General features: G+C 45.7%; 1 protein-coding gene and 1 long non-coding RNA gene across 2 annotated transcripts in view; one reads left to right on the top strand and one right to left on the bottom strand.

The window, feature by feature from the left end:
- The window catches only part of LOC139359822 (uncharacterized), a 41991-nt gene extending 39875 nt beyond the window's left edge, over positions 1-2116 (bottom strand). The window contains exon 1 of the long non-coding RNA XR_011616296.1: positions 1992-2116. This is a non-coding gene — a long non-coding RNA (uncharacterized lncRNA). The remainder of the gene's footprint in view (positions 1-1991) is intronic.
- LOC105467803 (transmembrane protein 114) overlaps positions 1-19711 on the top strand; it is a 51929-nt gene that overhangs the window by 31907 nt on the left and 311 nt on the right. The gene's annotated exons all lie outside the window — the stretch shown is intronic.

The following is a 19711-nucleotide window of genomic DNA, read 5'->3' as shown; positions in this document are numbered from 1 at the left end:
AAATAAGCCCTGGGTAAGTTGGTTCTGGAAAAGGGACCAAGCTGCTGACCAACACCTGTGCTCTTAAGGGCCACACATATTTCTTTGTAGCTGCCTAACAAATCACCCAAGATGTAGTGGCTAAAACCAGTGACCCTTGTATATTACTTGTGGTCTTTGAGAGTTGGGAATTGCGGAAGGACTCAGCTGGGCGATTGTGGTTTGGCTTCTCTCATGCAGTGGCTGGAGCTGGAACAGCAGGCAGTGGAGCAGCTAGGGGCAGGCTGAGCGCTTCTCTCTTTACATCATCTCAGGGCCTTTCCATATGGCTCTCCACATGGGCTGGACTGGGCTTCTTGACAATATGGTAGTATCAGGGCTGTTGGGAGGCTTATATGGCAGTTCCTGGGCCCAGGGCTAGTGCTCTCATGGGCAAGGTGGAAGTTGCGTTACCTTTTGTGACCTAGTCTCAGAAGTCATATAGCATCCTTTCTGCCACAGTCACAGCGTGTTCTGATTCACAAGGAGGGAACAACCTCCTACTCAACCTCCCTGGGAGGAGTAGCAAGGTCATATTCTAACAAGGGTGTGGGGGATTGGAGAGCTGCTAGAGCCGCCTTTACACAGTACAATCCGCTACCCTCTCCGAGTGTAGCCTGTTTTCTGAAGCCTCACGGACTCATTGTTTCTACCATGGGATCTCAGACACCTCAGATTTTCCTCTGATCCCCAGCAAAATCCAACTATTTATTTGCATCCTTAGCAAGAACAGAGGCTGGAGGGGTCAGCAGGGGCCACATTATGGAAGGCCACAGGGAGGAGCATTGAGATCAATGTGGAGGGTTTAAAAAATTGTTATAAAATACACATGACATACAATTTACATTTCAATCATTTTAAAGTGCACAGGGGTCAGGCGTGGTGGCTCACGCCTATAATCTCAGCACTGTGGGAGGCTGAGGTGGGCAGATCACCTGAGCTCAGGAGTTCAAGACCAGCCTGGCCAACATGGTGAAACCCCATCTCTACTAAAAAAATTAGCTGGGTGTGGTGGCAGGCACCTGTAATCCCACCTATTTAGGAATCTGGGGCAGGAGAATAGCTTGAACCCGGGAGGCGGAGGTTGCAGTGAGCCAAGATCATGCCATTGCCCTCCAGCCTGAGCAAGAAGAGCGAAACTCCATCTCAAAACAACAACAACAAAAGAGAAAGTGCACACAACTCAGTAGCATTTAGTACACGCACCATGTCATGCAACCATCACCACCGTCTAGTTCTAGAGTATTTTCATCAGCAAAGGATGAAAAGCATGAATGTCTTCACCCCTTTTCAACCCAAAAGGAAACCCAGTGGGGAGTTCTGTGGAGGAGGCGATACTTTTGTGCCCTAGAAGGATCTCTGTCTAGAAGTTGAGTGATGGGCTGGAGCAGCGGGGGCTGGTATAACTGCAGGGACAAAGGCTGGCAGAGAGGCTGATACTTGTGTAGATGACAGAATGTGGGCAGAGCTGACGAGAAGGAGAGAAGAATTCAGACTTGGCATTTACAAGGTAGAATTGATGGACGGGTGAGTGATAGATGCAGGAAGAAGAGACCGGGTTCCCAGATGAAATATGAGTGTGGATGGTATTATGATTCACAGGGCTGGAAAATGCCAGGAGGCATGTCGACAGGTAGTGTTGAAGGAGGGGAGTAGATAGTAAATTCATTCTGGAGGAAAGCGCTTGAGACACAGTAGGGACATCCAAGAGGGACACGTCCAAGAGGCAGTTGGAGATACTTCTTAGGGTTAGGTCAACCAGACTTTCCCAACTTTGGTACTAGTGACATTTGAGGCCAGATATTCTTTGTTCTTGGGAGCTGCCTTCTGCATTGTAGGCAGCTTGGCAGAATCCCTGGATTCCAGCCAGTAGATGTCCACTGCACCCCCTCTTTGCAATTATGACGACCAAAAACATCTCCAGATGTTGCCACGTGTGCCTGGAGGACACAATTGTCCTGGTTGAGAATTACCTGGTCAGAGGCATGGGGAGTCATTGACGTGGAAACAATGGTGAGATGGGGAGCAGGTGCAACTGGACCCCAGACCAGATTGAAGACTGGTGGAAGCAGGGAAGAGGCATCAAAAGACACATCCACCAGCACCACGACAGTTTACCATTGCCATGACAACACCTGCAAGTTACTGCCCCTTGCCATGGCAACACCCCCTCCCCCACCCGGAAGTTACTGCTCATTTTCTAGCTGATTCTGAAAGGCTGCTCCTTAATTAGCATATCATTAAAAGTGGGTATAAAGACTGCAAAACTGCCCTGAGCTGCTCCTCTCACCACACTGCCTGTGAGGTGTCCCTGCTCTTGTAGGAGCAGTCATGGAGCTGCAAGCCTGCTGCATCCTCAGTGCAGCTGTTTTCTTGTACCACGGGCTTGCTCTTGAATTCCTTCCTGGGCTAAGCCAAGAACCTGCCCTGCATCAGTAGTGCAAACCTTCGGGATGTATGAGGCGCTCAGAGAGTCAGTGTGACATGCGAAGAGAGAAGAGCTCAGGAAATGTGCATGATAAACACCAACTCACATGGGCAAAACCGGAGGAGACCACAAAGGTTGCTGAGAAGGAGAGACCTGGGAGGAGAGGGGAGGGAAACCCCACGAGTGGGCAGGTTCTGGTACTGAAGGCTGCCTCACCTTCTGACTTCCAGCCATCTATGTGACCACATTTCCACGTTTACTTCTGGGGGTCTGCAGAGCATGGGGGCTCAAGGCACAGGCTCTATGGGCACTCGAATACCCAGCTGTGGTACCAAGGACAAGCAGCTTAAGCTCCTCGTCCCTCAACTTCCTCATCCTTAGGACAGCACTAACATCAGTGCCTACCCTCAGGGTTGTTGCGTAAGTTACAGCAGGCAAAGTGCATAGAACAAGACTTCTCGTCTGTGAGTGCTAAGCCAGTGTCAGCTGCTCTTCTGATTCTTATTTGACTCATTTCCAGGCCTTTTGAACCTGGCCTCACTCCTTGGGCTTAAATTAACTCCATCATTCTTACATTCAGCAAATATTTATGGAAGACTTAGTATGCACCAGCAGACACTGTGGGTGGGGAGCAAAAGACAAGCAGAGCCCACCCCACATAAAGCATGGTTGGGGGTGGAGGATCAATCAAGTGCCACATGTATGATTCCAAACGGAGACAAGCGTTATGAAGGGGCTATGAGAGGCCAAGAAGGAGACCTTCTCTCTGGTCAGCAATGGTGCCTCGTTTTTATTATTATTATTATTAGAGACAGAGTTTGGTGCAATCATAGATCACTGCAGTCTTGAACGCCTGGTCTCAAGCGATGTTCCTGCCTCGGCCCCCCAAAGGGCTGGAATTGCAGGCTTGAGCCACTCTGTTCACCCCTACCCATTTTTCCCCCTAAATCACATGACCTCATCTGTTTGCAGGGCTCAGGTAGTCAATAAAGGGGAAAAAGAACGGAAGCCCTTTCAAATGCATCTCTTATTGTTCTGGAGAAAGAAAGTATTACAGTGAAGCAGTCTTAGGGAGGCCAAGGTGGGCAGATCACTTGAGCTCAGGAGTTCAAGAGCAGCCTGGGCAACATGGTGAAACCCTGTCTCTACAAAAAACACAAAAATTAACTGGGTGTGGTGGCGCATGCCTGTAATCCCAGCTATTCAGGAGGCTGAGGCATGAGAATCGCTTGAACCTGGGAGGCAGAGGTTGCAGTGAGCTGAGATCGCACCACTGCACTCCAACCTGGGTGACAGACAGACGCTATCTCAAAAAAAAAAAAAAAAAAAAAAAAAAATTAGCAGCCATAGTGGTGTGGGCCCGTAATTCCAGCTACTTGGGAGGCTAAGGTGGGAGGATAATGAACTTGAAAAGCTGAGATTGCAGTGAGCCCAGATAGTGCCACTGCACTCCAGCCTGGGTGATACAGCAAGACTCCGTCTCAAAAAAAACAAAAACAAAAACAAAAAACAAACAAACAAAAAGGTTTAAGTGCTTGAATCTCCATCTCCTGATTCTTTAGACTCTACAGCTATTTTCATTCTCCTGAAAGAGTTCTCCAGCCACAGACACCCACAGGGACCTCCCATGGCCAGATTTTCCAGAACCTCAATTTCAAAGTGATATGAAATAATGCCTATTGAATCACAGGTCTTGATCTTGGTCTGGAAAGCAGGGGCACTGAGCTGATGCCCCAGGGCCAGCTGAGAGTTTCTCAGACCAGAGAAATGAAACGGCTGCGGTCAGCACTCCTGTGCTCTCCTGCCCTCTCCATCCTGGCCTCTTCGCCAAGCAAAGGGTGAGCAACAAAGGGGAGGATGAGAAGTTGGAAGAAAAACCTGGCAGGAAGCAAGAACCTCGGCTGGATTAGCAAGTGACCAGAGTCAAGCCATCAAAGGACCTGGATAAAAGGATGGAGATCACTCGGGGAGAGTTTAAATACAGGCAGCTTAAGTGGTAAGAGACCTAAAGTGAATGATCAAAGACGACTTCAGAATCACAGCTCGGCAGGCCCTGGGAGCTGTTAAGCCGGAGAATCAAGGGCTGCTGGGAGGGGAGGGGAGGGGTTTGTGTAGAAACAGCAAGGTTTCACCTTCAGGGCGGAAGGCCAGGGTCCCTGAGTTAGAGAATTCAGGAGCGGGTAGGACCTTAGAGCACAACCATTGTCTTTTTTTTTTTTTTCCATTTATTTTGAAATAACTATAGGCTCGCAGGAAGTGGCAAAAATAGTATATAGAGTCCCTTGAACCCTTCACTTATCTTTCCGCAGTGGTGACATCCTACATAATTGCAGTACAATGTCAAAGCTAGGAAATCCACATTGCAATACTGCTAAACTACAGATCTTATCTTTGTGTGTGTGTGTGTGTGTGTACAGTTTTGTGCAAATTTCTGCCATGTATAGATTTGTGCACAGCACAATCATGAAGCAGAACTTTTCCATCACCTCAAAGGAGCTCTATGTAACTACGCTTTGTAGTCTTTTTTTTTCTTTTAAACAAATAGAGTCTCACTCTGTTGCCCAGGCTGGAGTGCAGTGGAGTGAACATAGCTCACTACAGCCTCAACCTCCTGGGTTCAAGTGATGCTCCCACCTTAGCCTCCCTAGTAGCTGGGACTACAGGCACACACAACCATGCCTGGCTAATATTTAAATTGTTTTGTTTTGCAGAGATGGGGTCTTGCTGTGTTGCCCAGACTGGTCTCAAATTCCTGGCTTCAAGAGATCCTCTTGCTTCAGCATCCCAAAGTGCTGGGATTACAGGTATGAGCTGCTGTGCCTGGTTCTCCTTGTAGCCCTTGCCTGACCACTGGCAATTACTCATCTGTCCTCTACCTCTGGAGCTCTGTAATTTTGAGAATGTTATATGTAAGTGTAATCATACAATATAGAATTTTTGGAGACTGGCTTTTCTTCACTCAGCATATTTGCTGGATACCTTTGAGATCCAACCACGTTGTTGCATTTGTTCGTTTTCATTGCTGCGTAGTATTCCATGGTTCTGATGTAGTACAGTTTGTGTATCCAGTAACCTAGTGAAGGACATTTGGGTGGTTCTCAGTTTTGCACAATTATGACCATGGGTTTTACATTTGGTACATGAGCTTGAATGGAGAAGTTTAATAAAACACCCCTAGAAACACACTGTTAAATTTTATTTCGGAGTGTTGTTTGAGATGCTCTCATAACATCAATTGTGCTATTCTATGAAAGGTTTTGAAAAGACAAATTTCTGTCCTGCCTCACAGACAGAAAGTCAGTGTTTCTTGTCAATCTTTACTATGGTTAAATCTGAGGATACTGGGAATGTTGTCACTGATAGACTTTCTGTCATTGCTTTGGCCACCAGGAAGTTGAGTTTGGGGCCAACTGTTTATTTGTGGAATTCTCTTCTTATGCAGTGCTCACCTAATTTGGCCTTGACATAGTCATCTTTGTTTTTTTACCTTAAATATTATTTTTAAGTATAACAGTATAGAGAAGGCTACACAGTGTAGGCTAAGCCACTCCCTCAGTCAGGGTCCCACCTTTACTAGGGGCTGGAGCTTGGATTCAAACACATGGTGTCTGACGAACTTATTTGAAGAACAGGCTTTTCAGAGGGTCCTGCTTGCAGCCGTTCCAGGAGCGTGAAACTTGCATTTCCCCTGCCTCATGAAATTAACAAAGTCTGGCCAAATATTTTGGCCAGAGTCTTGTTCCTGGTTCTTGGTTCTGGTAAAAACCAGAATTCTAGGGGATCCTTTCTTTGGAGAAAAAAATCCTCCAGTGCTAGAGACCAGACCATGTTTCCTGGGAGACCCATAGCTCAGTAGAACAAGGAAGAGTGAACGAACAGGATGGCAAGAGACCTCTGTCACCTTTGGAGACTTTGAACTCCTTTAGGGTCAGAACCACGTATCATTCATCTTTGTAGTTCTGCAAATCAAGTACAAGGTGAGGTGCGGAATAGCTGTGCCCAGTAATGTTTTGCTCACTCTTCTTCTACTGTGGTTCTCTCAGGAGGAGAGCAGTGGATGTTCTATCCTATGGGTTTAGGGAGGACCACAGGGTGAGGAAGGGGATGAATTGCTCTAGCAGCCACAAGCATGTGTGGATACGGGAGTGGGCAGGAGGTGGACCTTCAGAGCCCCAAGAGCTGGAGTGTTAGGAGGGACCAGTTTTTTGTCGTTGTTGTTTGTTTCTCAGACGAAGTTTCGCTCTTGTTGCTCAGGCTGGAGTGCAATGGTGTGATCTCGGCTCACTGCAACCTCCGCCTCTGGGGTTCGAGCGATTCTTCTGCCTCAGCCTCCCGAGTAGCTGGGATTACAGGCATGCACCACCATGCCTGGCTAATTTTGTATTTTTAGTAGTGACGGGGTTTCACCACGTTGGTCAGGCTGCTCTCAAACTCCTGACCTTGTGATCCGCCCGCCTTGGCCTCCCAAAGTGCTGGGATTGCAGGCATGAGCCACCGCGCCCGGCCGGGAGGGACTAGATTTGAGATTCCAGGGAACACGAAAAAAATTCTGGGGCACTGTGATGGTTAATATTAAGTGTCAACTTGATTGGCTCGAAGGATGCAAAGTATCGTTTCTGGGTGTATCTGGGGATTTCTGGCTGTTGCCAGAAGAGGTTATCATTTGAGTCAGTGAACTGGGAGAGGAAGACCCACCCACAACGTGGGTAGGCACCATCCCATTGGCTGCCAGCAAGGTTAGAAAAAGCAGGCAGAAGACGGTGGAAGAAGCTGACTCGCTGAGTCTTCTGGCCTTCATCTTTCTCCCGTGCTGGATGCTTCCTGCCCTGGAAATCAGATTCCAAGTTCTTTAGCTTTTGGACTCTTGGGCTTACACCAGTGGTTTGCCAGGGGCTCTTGGGCCTTTGGCCACAGACTGAAGGTTGCACTGTTGGCTTCACTGGTTTTGAGGTTTTGGGACTCGAACTGAGCCACTACTGGCTTCCTTACTCCTCAGCTTGCAGACAGACTGTGGTGGGACTTCACCTTGTGATCATGTAAGCTGATTCTCCTGAATAAATTCCCTTTTATGTATTCATCTATTCTATTAGTTCTGCCCTCTAGAGAACCCTGACTAATACAGGTAAAAGTTCTGTTACATACTTTTCATCATGGCAAGTAAGTCCATCAATTCAGCCACCACCTGAGCACACAGACACAGAACCCCACATACAAAAAGACAGTCACTACCGTTTCCTGTTACAACTGTCTCTCATACACGTACACACACACACACGAAGGAAAATATATCTTGGAATAAAAGGTTGAACTTTAAACAGAATGCATATGAACTTTCTTATTTTTCTCAGTTCACACAAATCTCACTTTGAGATCATGCATTCTTTTTTTTTTTTTTTTTTGAGACGGAGTGTTGCTCTTGTTGCCCAGGCTTGAGTGAAGTGGCTTGATCATGGCTCACTGCAACCTCTGCCTCTGGGTTCAAGTGATTCTCCTGCCTCAGCCTCCCTAGTAGCTGGGACTACAGATACCAACCACCACTTCGGGCTAATTTTTGTATTTTTAGTGAGATGGGGTTTTGCCATGTTGGTCAGGCTGGTCTCGAACTCCTGACCTCAAGTGATCCACCCACCTTGGCCTCCCAAAATGCTGGGATTACAGGTGGGAGCCACCACCCTCGACCTGAGATCATGCATTGTTTTTTTTTTTTTCTTTTGAGATGGAGTCTTGCACTGCTGCCCAGGCTGGAGTGCAGTGGCGCGATATCGGCTCACTGCAAGCTCCGCCTCCTGGGTTCATGCCATTCTCCTGCCTCAGCCTCCCAAGTAGCTGGGACTACAGGTGCCCGCCACCATGCCAGGCTAATTTTTTGTACTTTTAGTAGAGACGGGGTTTCACTGTGTTAGCCAGGATGGTCTTGATCTCCTGACCTCGTGATCCACCTGCCTCCGCCTCCTAAAGTGCTGGGATTACAGGTGTGAGCCGCCGCCCCCGGCTGGATCATGCATTCTTAATGCAGGCAACAACTGGATCTCTCTCTCTCGCTCTCTTTGTTGAATTGGAAGATGCTTTATTTCTTTTGAACACTAGCTCCTCTACCAACTGTATAAAATTGAAATATTTCACATGGTCATTCCCATCAGTTAAAGTAAAACAAAGCATTTTCCATATGTGGGTGTATTTTTTTTTTTTTTTAATACATCCATACACGGCATTTTTTAGCTCACTTCTCTACGGACAAGAAAAAGGACAAAAAAATGCGTATAAGATTTCATCTTTGCTCAGATAATTGGCTCTTGGGGGGGGGTGAAAAGGTGTTGGATAATACAATGGTTTGTGGCCCTGCAAAGGGTCACAGTACAGAAACAGATACACAGTGCACCTGTGCTATTATTTCAAGGGTGTGTGTGGGGTGACGATTAGGAAAAAAAGTTTGAAAGACGCATCAGGGAGGTAGTAATAATAAAAGGTTGTAAAGCCATGCCGTACATGGCTAGTATCTGAGAATCATTGACCTTGACTGTAGGAAACTATAGACGTGTCACCCAGCACTCAAGAAACACGCATTATAACCGCCAGAGTTTGCTATGGGCCAGGCACACTGCCAAACCCTTTAAATGCATCATTTCACAGCAACCCTGAGAGGCAGGAACTCATATTATCTCCTTTTCACAAATGAGAAAATCCGGGAGTGGAGAGGCTAACTAAGCCACTTACTCAGTTCGGGTCCCACCGTTACTAGGAGCTGGAGCTTAGATTCAAACTCACGGTGTCTAACTATTTGAAGAACAGGCTTTTCGGAGGGTCTTGCTTGCAGCCGTTCCAGGAGCGTGAAACTTGCATTTCCCCTTCCTCATGAAATTAACAAAGTCTGGCCAAATGTTTTGGTCAGAGTCTTGTTCCTGACATTTCTATCACCTGGACTGGGAATCATTTCCACAGCCCCAGCAAATCCAGATGTTGGAGGTCAAAAGAGCAAGCCACAGGCCCATCAAAGGAACGATGGGCCTCCCAAGCCCAGCAATTAAGAGGGGTTTCTCAGCTGTGAACTTGCCTGTTGGCATCCTGATGAAAGTCTCTCATGGTAATTAAATAACCATGACTGTGGTTCGCACTCCCCCGAGACTTCGCTCAGAGGCCACGCAACGACCTCTTTCTGCCTGAGAACACAACCTTGCCAACCTTTGTGTTCAGTAAAGAAAGCGTGCCGGCTGGGCGCGGTGGCTCATGCCTGTAATCCCAGCACTTTGGGAGGCCGAGGCGGGTGGATCACAAGGTCAGGAGTTGAAGACCAGTCTGGCCAAGATGGTGAAACCCTGTCTCTAGTAAAAATACAAAAATTAGCCAGGCGTAGTGGCGCGCACCTGTAATCCCAGCTACCCGGGAGGCTGAGGCAAGAGAATAGCTTGAACTCGGGAGGTGGGGGTTGTAGTGAGCTGAGATTGCACCACTGTACTCCAGCCTGGGCTACAGAGTGACAGTCCATCTCAAAAAAAAAAAAAAAAAAAAAAAAAAGAAAGAAGGAAAGAAGGAAAGAAAGCGTGGCTTTTCAGGGGCAATGGGAATGCATTTCAGGACAAGGAAGGGCCACCATGGAGACAGAATCTGGTCTAGAGTTCTTGCTTAACCCCTTTGGAGAAATCCTGGTTGATACATTCCGCCCTTCCTTACGCCTCATCCTCCACACAGCTGCTGGGATGGTGTCTTTAATGCAAAAATCGTGACACCTTTCAGCTCAAAAATTCCTTGACGACTCCCCCTTTCCCTCAGCCGTATTTGCCATCAGTGAGACCACACGATCCCTCAGCAGAATTCCAGAAAACAGCCTGAGAACACGTACCTGCAGCAACCATTATATGCAGACTGGATAAACATTCTAATGGGTCTTGTACATACAGGTATTTTATGTAATGCCTAGATACATTTACCCAAGGCTCAGTTGGCTGTGGCCTTCCCCTGTCCTCCCAGCTAGCTTTAGAAATAAACGCAGCCCAACCAAATAAGAACAAGCAAAAGCTATTTATTCAGAGCTTGCCGTAGCAAGGGAGTCAGCCAGCATCACTTGCGTTTTGGCAGACACTCAAAGGTAGATAGAGGAGAGGGAAACCTTTATTGCAGAAGGAAAAGAAGACTCGGTGTGCTCTGATTGGAGCTGTTGTCATGGGGAACCTGAAGGTGGGATAATTAGAAGTGGTCATCTGCTGTGATCTGGTAGGGGTGTCTGTTTAGCTTTCTTGGGTTTATCCCCAGTTGGATGCAGGGACAAAAATTTTAGGGAAGCTGTCAGTTATTTTTGGAATCCTGGGCATTTGGGACCGATTGTTACTGCGGTTGTTGCCTGGCTTCCTGAACCAGTTGCTACATAGAGTGAGCGGACTGTCTACAAGTCTGACTTACAGAGAGCGGGCTGGTGCCCTGGGCTGGTTCCTGTAGATACTGTCCGGGCTGGTCGTTGCAGATAGTTGGCTCAGGGTTCTATATAGAATCTGGCCACTGATGGTACATTCAGTCTCTCAGGTAAACATGTAAACCTAAAGAGATCACATGAAATTCTTGGCTCCTCATTTATAAATGTTTACAATTACTGACAGGTGACAATTAGAAGGAATGCAAATTATCTGTGTTGATTTACTTAACAGTTTGAAATGAGTTAAGGGATTCTTTAATGTATACACAATCAATCTTAAACATCGTGGTGCATGTAAAAGTGTTCATCGAGATTGTATGTATGTATTTATGAACATTTATGCTCTTAATGTAATTGTTTTATTCATTTTGAACATTTCTTTTTTGTTTTGAGACAGGGTCTTGCTCTGTTCCCAGGCTGGAGTGCAGTGACATGATCATAGCTCACTATAGCCTCCATCTGCTGGGCTCAAGTGATCCTCCCACCTCAGCCTCCAAGGCAGATGGGACTACAGGCACATACCACCACACCCAGCTAATTTTTAAATTTTCTGTAGAGATAGGGTCTTGCTGTGTTGCCCAGGCTGGTCTCAAACTCTTAGGCTCAAGCAATCCTTCTCCCTCAGCCTCCCAAAGTGGTGGGATTACAGGCATGAGCCACCATGCCTAGCTGAGCATTTATTTATGAAATCAAAGGTTTCAGAATTTGAAGAAGGGTAAAATATATAAGAAACCGATGAAACCATAGACGAAATGGTCATATAGTAGGAGAAGGGAGATAAGGTAGCTCACTACTTCTCAGAGTGTGGCCCCTGTGGATCAGTGGCATCAGCCTCATTTGGGAATTTGTTAGAAAAGCAAATTCTCAGGCCTCACTAATGATCTACTGAATTAGAAACTCTGAGAATGACGCCCAGCAATCTGTATTTGAGTAGCCCTCTGGGTGGTTCTGATACACATGAATATTTAAGGACCACAAACTTAGATTAACACATCAAAATGTAACTTGACAGCAATAGATGATGATGATGGTGATGATGTTTTTTTTTTTTTTTTATACAGAATATAACTCTGTTGCACAGGGTGAGTGCAGTGGTATAATTACAGCTCACTGCAGCCTCAACCTCCTGGGCTCAAGCAATCCTCCTACCTCAGCCTCTCGAGTAGCTGGGACAACTACAGGCATGTGCCACTATGTCTAGTTATTTTTTATTTTTTGTAGATAAGGGCTCTTGCTATGTTGCCCAGGCTGGTCTTGAACTCCTGGATGCAAGTCATCATCCCACCTTGGCCTCCCAAAGTGTTGGGATTACAGGTGTGAGCCACTGAGCCTAGCCAACAATAGATTAGTGATCAAGAACATAGGAGAAAGAGGAGAACAACTAGAAAGAAAAGAGAAAGGGTGCAGCATAGGCCTGATTAAACAAAAGACAGGAGCATCCGATAAAACAGGTCCACGAGTTATAACCACACTGGCAACATGCACTGTGGAAACTGCATTTCAATGCCAAGCCTCACAAGATAAGATATTAGGGAGAGAGACAGAGAGAGAGAGAGAGAGAAAAAAAAAAAAAGGAAAGATGTTGAGGAGAGAAGAGCAACCACTTGGAATAGACACATTCATATTTTATTGATATCTCTGAGGGGAGCAGTGTATGTTTTGCTGGGCGCAGCTATTTTTCAAATGTCTGTAAATTTGATTGGGTTGAACAAAGTACAAATTAATTTAAATGCATCACTGAACTTACTATGACTTTTGCTGTCATGTGTTTTTCTCAGTCGATTTGCACTGAGACTACTGCCATGAAATCTCTGAACACTGAAAAGGGGTCCCCCTATGTAAAACAGTTATAGACCAGTGGCCTGTAGGGCAAAGTCTAAACTTATCAGCAAGGTCTGTTCCTAAGTATCTTATGAGCTATCCTTCCTTGTCTCAACAGGTTGGTTGTCTGCTGACTGCTCATTCACATGTGTCTTGTAGCAATATCAAGTCACTTGACGTTCTTAAAATTCAGCAGGTTTTGTTTCTTCTGCTAGTGAACTCCTACATATCCATTAAGACTCTGCTCAAATATCACCCCCTTTACTTCCCAGTAAACAATGTACTCCTTGAGTGAGGAGACCATGTGTTTTCTTCTGTATCTGCACAGGACCCAGCTTAATGCCTGGCTCAGTTAATGCTCAACAAATATTTGTTGAGTATTCATTTGCCACTTAGACACTTGTTACTTATCCAAAAGGTGTGCTTGTCTGTTAAATAAGACATAAAGCAAGCATGAGAAGGCTTGCATATATCCTTTACTTGGTCTTTGCAGTTTGCCTATATAAAGTTGTTGCTATTAATGAGTCAGTAAATGGGAAACAGAAAACAAAAACAGCAACAAAATCACAGTGAAGGAAAAAGAAAATCAGTCAACAAAAACAAAACCTAGGCTAATACTGTTGTTATTGTTTATCATGGCATTTAGCTTTGAGCTTCCTGGCAGTCTAGGTGAAAGGAAAATATTGGATTACATAAGCCAGTTTGACCAGTGAATCACAGTGGTTTATGAAGAGAGATGCATGGTTTTTTACGCAAGGAATTTACTGTGTAGGTTCCTATGTTATTGAAAAAGTGTTAGGTTACTCCAGTAGCTATAGAGAATATTTATTTGTTCATTCTTCAAATATTCTTTCAGCACGTGTCCTATCCTAGACATTGTGCGGATCTTGGGCTATAGAAATGAGTGATACGTTCACATTCTACAGGAGGAGAGACACAGGTGGATTCATGCAATATAGGGTGATACAGTCCATGTTAGAAGGAAGGTCAGGAGGGTCTAGGAGCCCAAGGCAGAAACCTTGGCTGTCATTGAGAAAGGAAGGCTCTGGGGAAGAGAAGACATCTGAGCTGAGTTTTAAAGAATGAGTTGGGTTGGCCAGATGAAGTTTCAGTGGAGGGGTGTCCTGGTAGATAGAACATCAAGTGTAAAGTTTTGGAGGAATGAAGCATGGTGCAAGGTGCAGCATTGCATGATGCAAGCGACTCAGTCACACTAGGGCACTTGGTGGGGAGGGGAAGCAGGTGAAATTGACAAGGTAACAAGCAAGTGCCACACCGTGAATTATCCCCAGTGACACCAAAGGACCTTGGTCTTTGCGTTCTGCAGGGCAGGGCAAGGGGGAGCTATAAAAATAATTTAAATAAAAAAGGGACATAGTCTAAGTTATGTATTTAAAGATGAACAAATGTTCCTCATGCCGTCTCTCCTTAGTCCCCCACTGGGGCCCAGCTTTGCTCTGTAGGCAATCTGCCTGATCCTAAGTTTCTTCGCTACGAGGCCAAGCACTTCAGAAACACGGAAGCCTGAACTGACATCAATTATGCTGAAAGGGGGAAAAATTAATTAAAAGTTTTCGAAGGGCCGTGTTCTGTATTCTTCTCTATTTTCGTGTTATCAGCAACGCTGCCTTTTCTCCTGGCTGGGAGTTATTACAGTATAACATTTTCATGTTGCTTGTAGGGTAATTATGTCAAATATATGGGAGATGATAAGCGGCAGTTTGTATTATTCTGTGATTAATCTCCATACATTCTGGCATTTCAATCTGGTCTAAGAAGACTACATTTGCTAAACTCTGGTGCAGAGGGAGGATGTGGGGAAGAGCCGGGAGGATTAGCGAGTCGAGACTGAGGAGATTCTGGTTGGAAATATCCCAGTTCCCTCAAAGAACCCACCAACCCCAGGCTCCAATTCCCCTGTTCCTTCCAAGGCTCATTAAGCGTAGTGCTTCTGAAAGTGCACCTGGCTTGCTTGTGTACAAAGCACACTCCTACCCCTTTTGCTGGCCTCCCCCACCCCAAACCCACAGAATCAATATTTAGAATGTTATAAAGCCAAGGAATTTGCATTTCCTACCACTCCCTGCCAAATCGTTCTTACATGTTTAGAATTTTTGAAAAGCAGGTCTAGCTCTGTCAGACCCAACCCTTTGCAAACCTGAAATCGGATATGAAAGTTTTCCAAGATGGTGCTGGAGGAGCAGACTTGGGAATTTAGAATGACCTGGGATGACCCAGGGAGACCCTTGCATCTCCTTATCTGGGCTTCTTTAAAAATGTGAAATAGATGGAACTGGTTTATTGTTACCCAGAGGTAGGATAAGGCATCTCTTGCAAGATGTTAGAACAGGGAAAAGAACATTTCAGTAGAGGTTCTAGACACAAAGTTTGGGAATGAGCCCTGCAGTTGGAACAGAGTCTGAAGCAGGAGAAATCTTGGCAGGGAAAGTAGAGGGGTGCCTGGTTTCACATCCTCTTTGGTCAAGGGACCCCCCGCCCTGAATCATCCTCAACATCTCAACCAGAGAGGGTGATAGCAGATGACTTCTCCAGGCACACAATGCTGTGCTTCTGCTGCATTTCAACCTAATGTTGGGGTGCTTTTTTTTTGAGACGGGTCTCGCTCTGTCACCCAGGCTGGAGTGCAGTGGTGCGATCTCACCTGACTGCAACCTCCACCTCCCGGGTTCACGCCATTCTCCTGCCTCAGCCTCCCCAGTAGCTGGGAATACAGAATCCCGCCACCACACCCGGCTAATTTTTTGTATTTTTAAATAGAGGCGGGGTTTCACCGTGTTAGCCAGGATGGTCTCGATCTCCTGACCTCGTGATCTACCCACCTCGCTGGGATTATAGGCGTGAGCCACCGCGCCCGGCCAGGGTGCTTTTTCTTGATCACCACGCTGTTCTGGTTTCTGAAAGCTGCTTCGCAGGGTGGTGGATCCCTTAGAAGTAAGGTTCATATGGGGCCTCTGTGTTACATCTCTCTAAGCCATTCCCATTGGGGCCGGATCCCTTTTGTCCTCACCAGCGTGACCTCTTGGGCCCTGCAGCATTCCAGATTCTTCCCAGTTCCCAAGTGGAACCCTCTGCCAAGTAACCCCTTACACAGACAGGCAAGGAATATTGTGGCTTATGTTGAGTTCTCTTTAGTTTATGATTTATTGATGGAGAGTATGAAATTTTCATTAAAACAGACTGCTGTTTCTCACTCATTTGTCACATTTTTAATTTGTATTTTGAAACATTAATAAAACTGACACAATTAATTATTTTTCAAAATGTCAAATATATTGAAGATATGGGACTGGAATGAAGCTTCGTGTTGTAGCAGAAGGAGGCATTGGTTCAAGAAAATGATCTCCTGGTTACACTGAGATCTTTCCCCTTCCTGAACCTTATGGTCAGATAAATTGTCTCTGAGCTCTTAACAGATATCACTGTTTACAAAGTACTTTCATTTAAAAAAAAATCCTGAGATATTGTCCAGTAGTGCTTGGGGCAGTGCTGGGTTATGTCTGTGGTCTTAGTGTTATTAATAATGTATCCCTGGGCTGTCCTCATTTGTATGACAAATTGTATGATGTTCTGAGTCTAAGACTGTAAGGGGTCTTGAGTTAAACATAACTGGTTCATGTCCTTGGTAGCCACATGACCTCAAGCCTGTTTCCCCATTTGTAAAACGCAGAAAATAATAACACTAGCTTCATGGTATTGTCATGAGTTTAGATGAGATGATATAATATGCCTGGCATATAGCAAGAGATCAATATACGATTGCTGCCACCCTATTTGTGGCCATTATTATCATTAGACCCTGCATAGGGCTGGTCCCGACTTTGCTCTCAGCCTCACCTCACTCTACACTCCCCGTTGCAGCCTCTCTCTGGCAACTGTGGACTTCTTTCAGTTCCATGTGTATGTCTTTGCCACAGGGACTTTGCACCTGCTGCTTGATCTTTTAACCTGAATCCCTTCTCAGCTCAAACATTATTCCCCAGGGAAGCCTGCCCTGATCTCTCTCATTAGATCAAGTCCTGTCGTCAGCTCTTGAAACATCCTACATCTCTCTTCTGTAACTATTGTCATTGTCAAAATTTAGCAGTTATTCGTGTGATTCTTTGGTTTATGTCCATCTCCCCCTCCAGTCTGTAAGTTCCAAGAAGATAGGAACTATGTCCGTCTTTGCTTACCACTGGTTCCCAGTACGCAGTGGAATGCTGAGCTATAGTGAGTGGTCAATAAAAATTGGTTCAATGAGTGAATTGAATTTCACTGCTTCCTGACTTATCAATTCTACTTCATCTGTTCCTATTAATGCCCAGGTCTCCCCGTCTTTTTCTGTATCTTTCACTGACTATCCAACCTTGGATAAAATGGGTGCTATTATAACAGTAATAATAGCTGAGATTTTTGGAGTGCTTGCTCTATACCAGATATTTTACTTGCATTATTTTATTGGAGACTTATGACAATCTGATGAATTCAATGCAATCATCATGACTCTCATTTCACAGATGAGGAAACTGAGGCTGAGGTAATGATACCCAGCAGGTGAGTGACAAGCTGGGATTCCCGCACAGATGGCTGGACTCCAGAGCTCTTGCCTCTAGCTGAGACTGTTCTGTTCCTCCTGTAAACTATTTTATGAGAAAATAGTTCATCACTGTATCCTTAATCTCCAGCCAAGTGTCTGGAATATAAGGAGTGTGATAAATATGTACTCAATAACTTGATGTTTGAATGAATAAATAAATATATTCTGATTATAAAATGCCATATTTGTGGCCCAGCATGGCGGCTCAAGCCTGTAATCCCAGAACTTTGGGAGGCTGAGGTGGGTGGATCACCTCAGGCTGAGGTCAAGAGTTCAAGACCAGCCTGGCCAACATGGTGAAACCCCATCTCTACCAAAAATACAAAAATCAACTGGGCATGGTGGCACCTGCCTGTCATCCCAGCTACTCTGGAGCCTGAGGCAGGAGAATTGATTGAATCTGAGAGGTACAGGTTGCAATGAGCCAAGATTGTGCCACTGCATTCCAGCCTGGGTAACAGAGCGAGACTCTGTCTAAAAAAAATAAAAAAATAAAATAAATAGCATATTTGTGAGTTGTAATTTTTTTAAAGTTACTTCCATTTTTTTTTTTTCTTTTTTAGTTTAGTTTTCCTGTCACAATCTGGGATCGCCATGGAACATGTGACCTATATGAATAATGTCTGTCTTATTTGCGGTGGTGAATAAATATTTAAGAATCCCCGGGCCAATTGCATTCAGGGTGCTTCCAGCTGGTATAACCTGGAATCCCAGGTTGGGATCTGAAAGAGTGAAGACTCAGGGGTAATTTTCCTCTGAAGGGAGTCGGGGCGTGGGAGGATGGAAGGAGAAAGTGGTGTGAGGCTGCGGGGAAGATCTGCCCAGGCATCTGAGCCTGCGTGCAGGAGGCAGAGCCCTCCTTTGGGTCTGATGAGGGTCAGAGAGAGAAGGAGGCTCTGCGGAGCTGAAGCAGTCACTCGGGCCAGGGGCAAGTGTTCTGGGTAAGTGGGTCTTGGGTTGGGATTCTGCTTTTAGCTTCCCTACCTCCCACCCCTCAATTCCCTTCTCAGAGGAAAAGGACCACTGAATCTTGTGTCTTCCATATCCCATCCTGGAATTCCAGATCATATCAGCTGGAAGCACCCTGAGGGCAGTTGGCCCAGGGATCCTCAAACATTTATTCAGCACCGCCCACAAGGCAGACGTTGTTCATATGGATCACATGTTCCATGGCAATGCCCAGATTGTGACCGAACACCCAAACTGAAAAAAGTGGAAGTAACTAAAAAATATCGCAACTCACAAGTATGCTATTTAATAATCAGAATGTATTTATTCATTCAAACATCAAGTTATTGAGTACATATTCATCGAGCTCCTTATATTCCAGGCATTTGACTAGAGGTGGAGGATACAGTGATAAACTGTTTTCTCAAAGACACAAATAGATACACTATAAACGATATAATTTAAATATCACACAAATTTATCTACTGTATACAAATAAAATACATACATACACACACATATGCAATGAAGTATATACAACATGAAAACACAGCATGGCCGGGCGCGGTGGCTCACGCCTGTAATCCCAGCACTTTGGGAGGCCAAGACGGGTGGATCACGAGGTCAGGAGATCGAGACCATCCTGGCTAACACGGTGAAACCCCATCTCAACTAAAAATACAAAAAATTAGCCGGGCGCGGCGGCGGGCGCGTGTAGTCCCAGTTACTCGGAGGCTGAGGCGGGAGAATGGCGTAAACCCGAGAGGCAGAGCTTGCGGTGAGCCGAGATCGTGCCACTGCACTCCAGCCTGGGGACAGAGCAAGACTCCGTCTCAAAAAAACAAAAAACAAAGAACAACTAACAAAAAAACCCCACAGCACACTCATTCTTTGTCTAGGTTCATGCAGTCATGTGGTCTAAAATTCCGTGGGAGCTACAATAGGGTACACAATGACCCTTCTCTCTCCTCCCTCGGGTCTCTGTCTGCCCCCTGTCTTATCTCCCAGCACAACCAGCACCATCAATTCTTTGGTTTCCCCTCCAGAGCAAATACGTTTATCTTTTTTTTTTTTTTTTTTTTTTGAGATATGATCTTATTCTGTCACCTAGGCTACAGTGCAGTGGAAAGATCATGGTTCACTGCAGCCTCGGTTTCCTGGGCTCCAGTGAACCTCCTACCTCAGCCTCCTGAGTAGCTGGGACTACAGGCAGGCACCACCATGTCCAGCTAAGTTTTTTTTTTGTAGATACAGAGTCTCACCATGCTGCCCAGGCTGGTCTCGAACTCATGGGCTCCAGAAATCTACCTGCCCTGGCCTCTCAAAGTGCTGGGATCACAGGTATAAGTCACCACACCCAGTCTCAGGGCAAAAATGTTTAAATATTGCCCCCCGCTGCCCCCGCCACAACACCTTTCTTTTTCTTTTCTCTCTTGTTTTACACAAATGGGAGCAAAGTAAACAGTGTTCTAACCTTGTCTTTTATGCGTATACA

Source organism: Macaca nemestrina, chromosome 18 (genome assembly GCF_043159975.1).
Source record: "Macaca nemestrina isolate mMacNem1 chromosome 18, mMacNem.hap1, whole genome shotgun sequence".
Classification (NCBI taxonomy): domain Eukaryota; kingdom Metazoa; phylum Chordata; class Mammalia; order Primates; family Cercopithecidae; genus Macaca; species Macaca nemestrina.
This window is presented reverse-complemented; position numbering and strand designations above follow the sequence as displayed.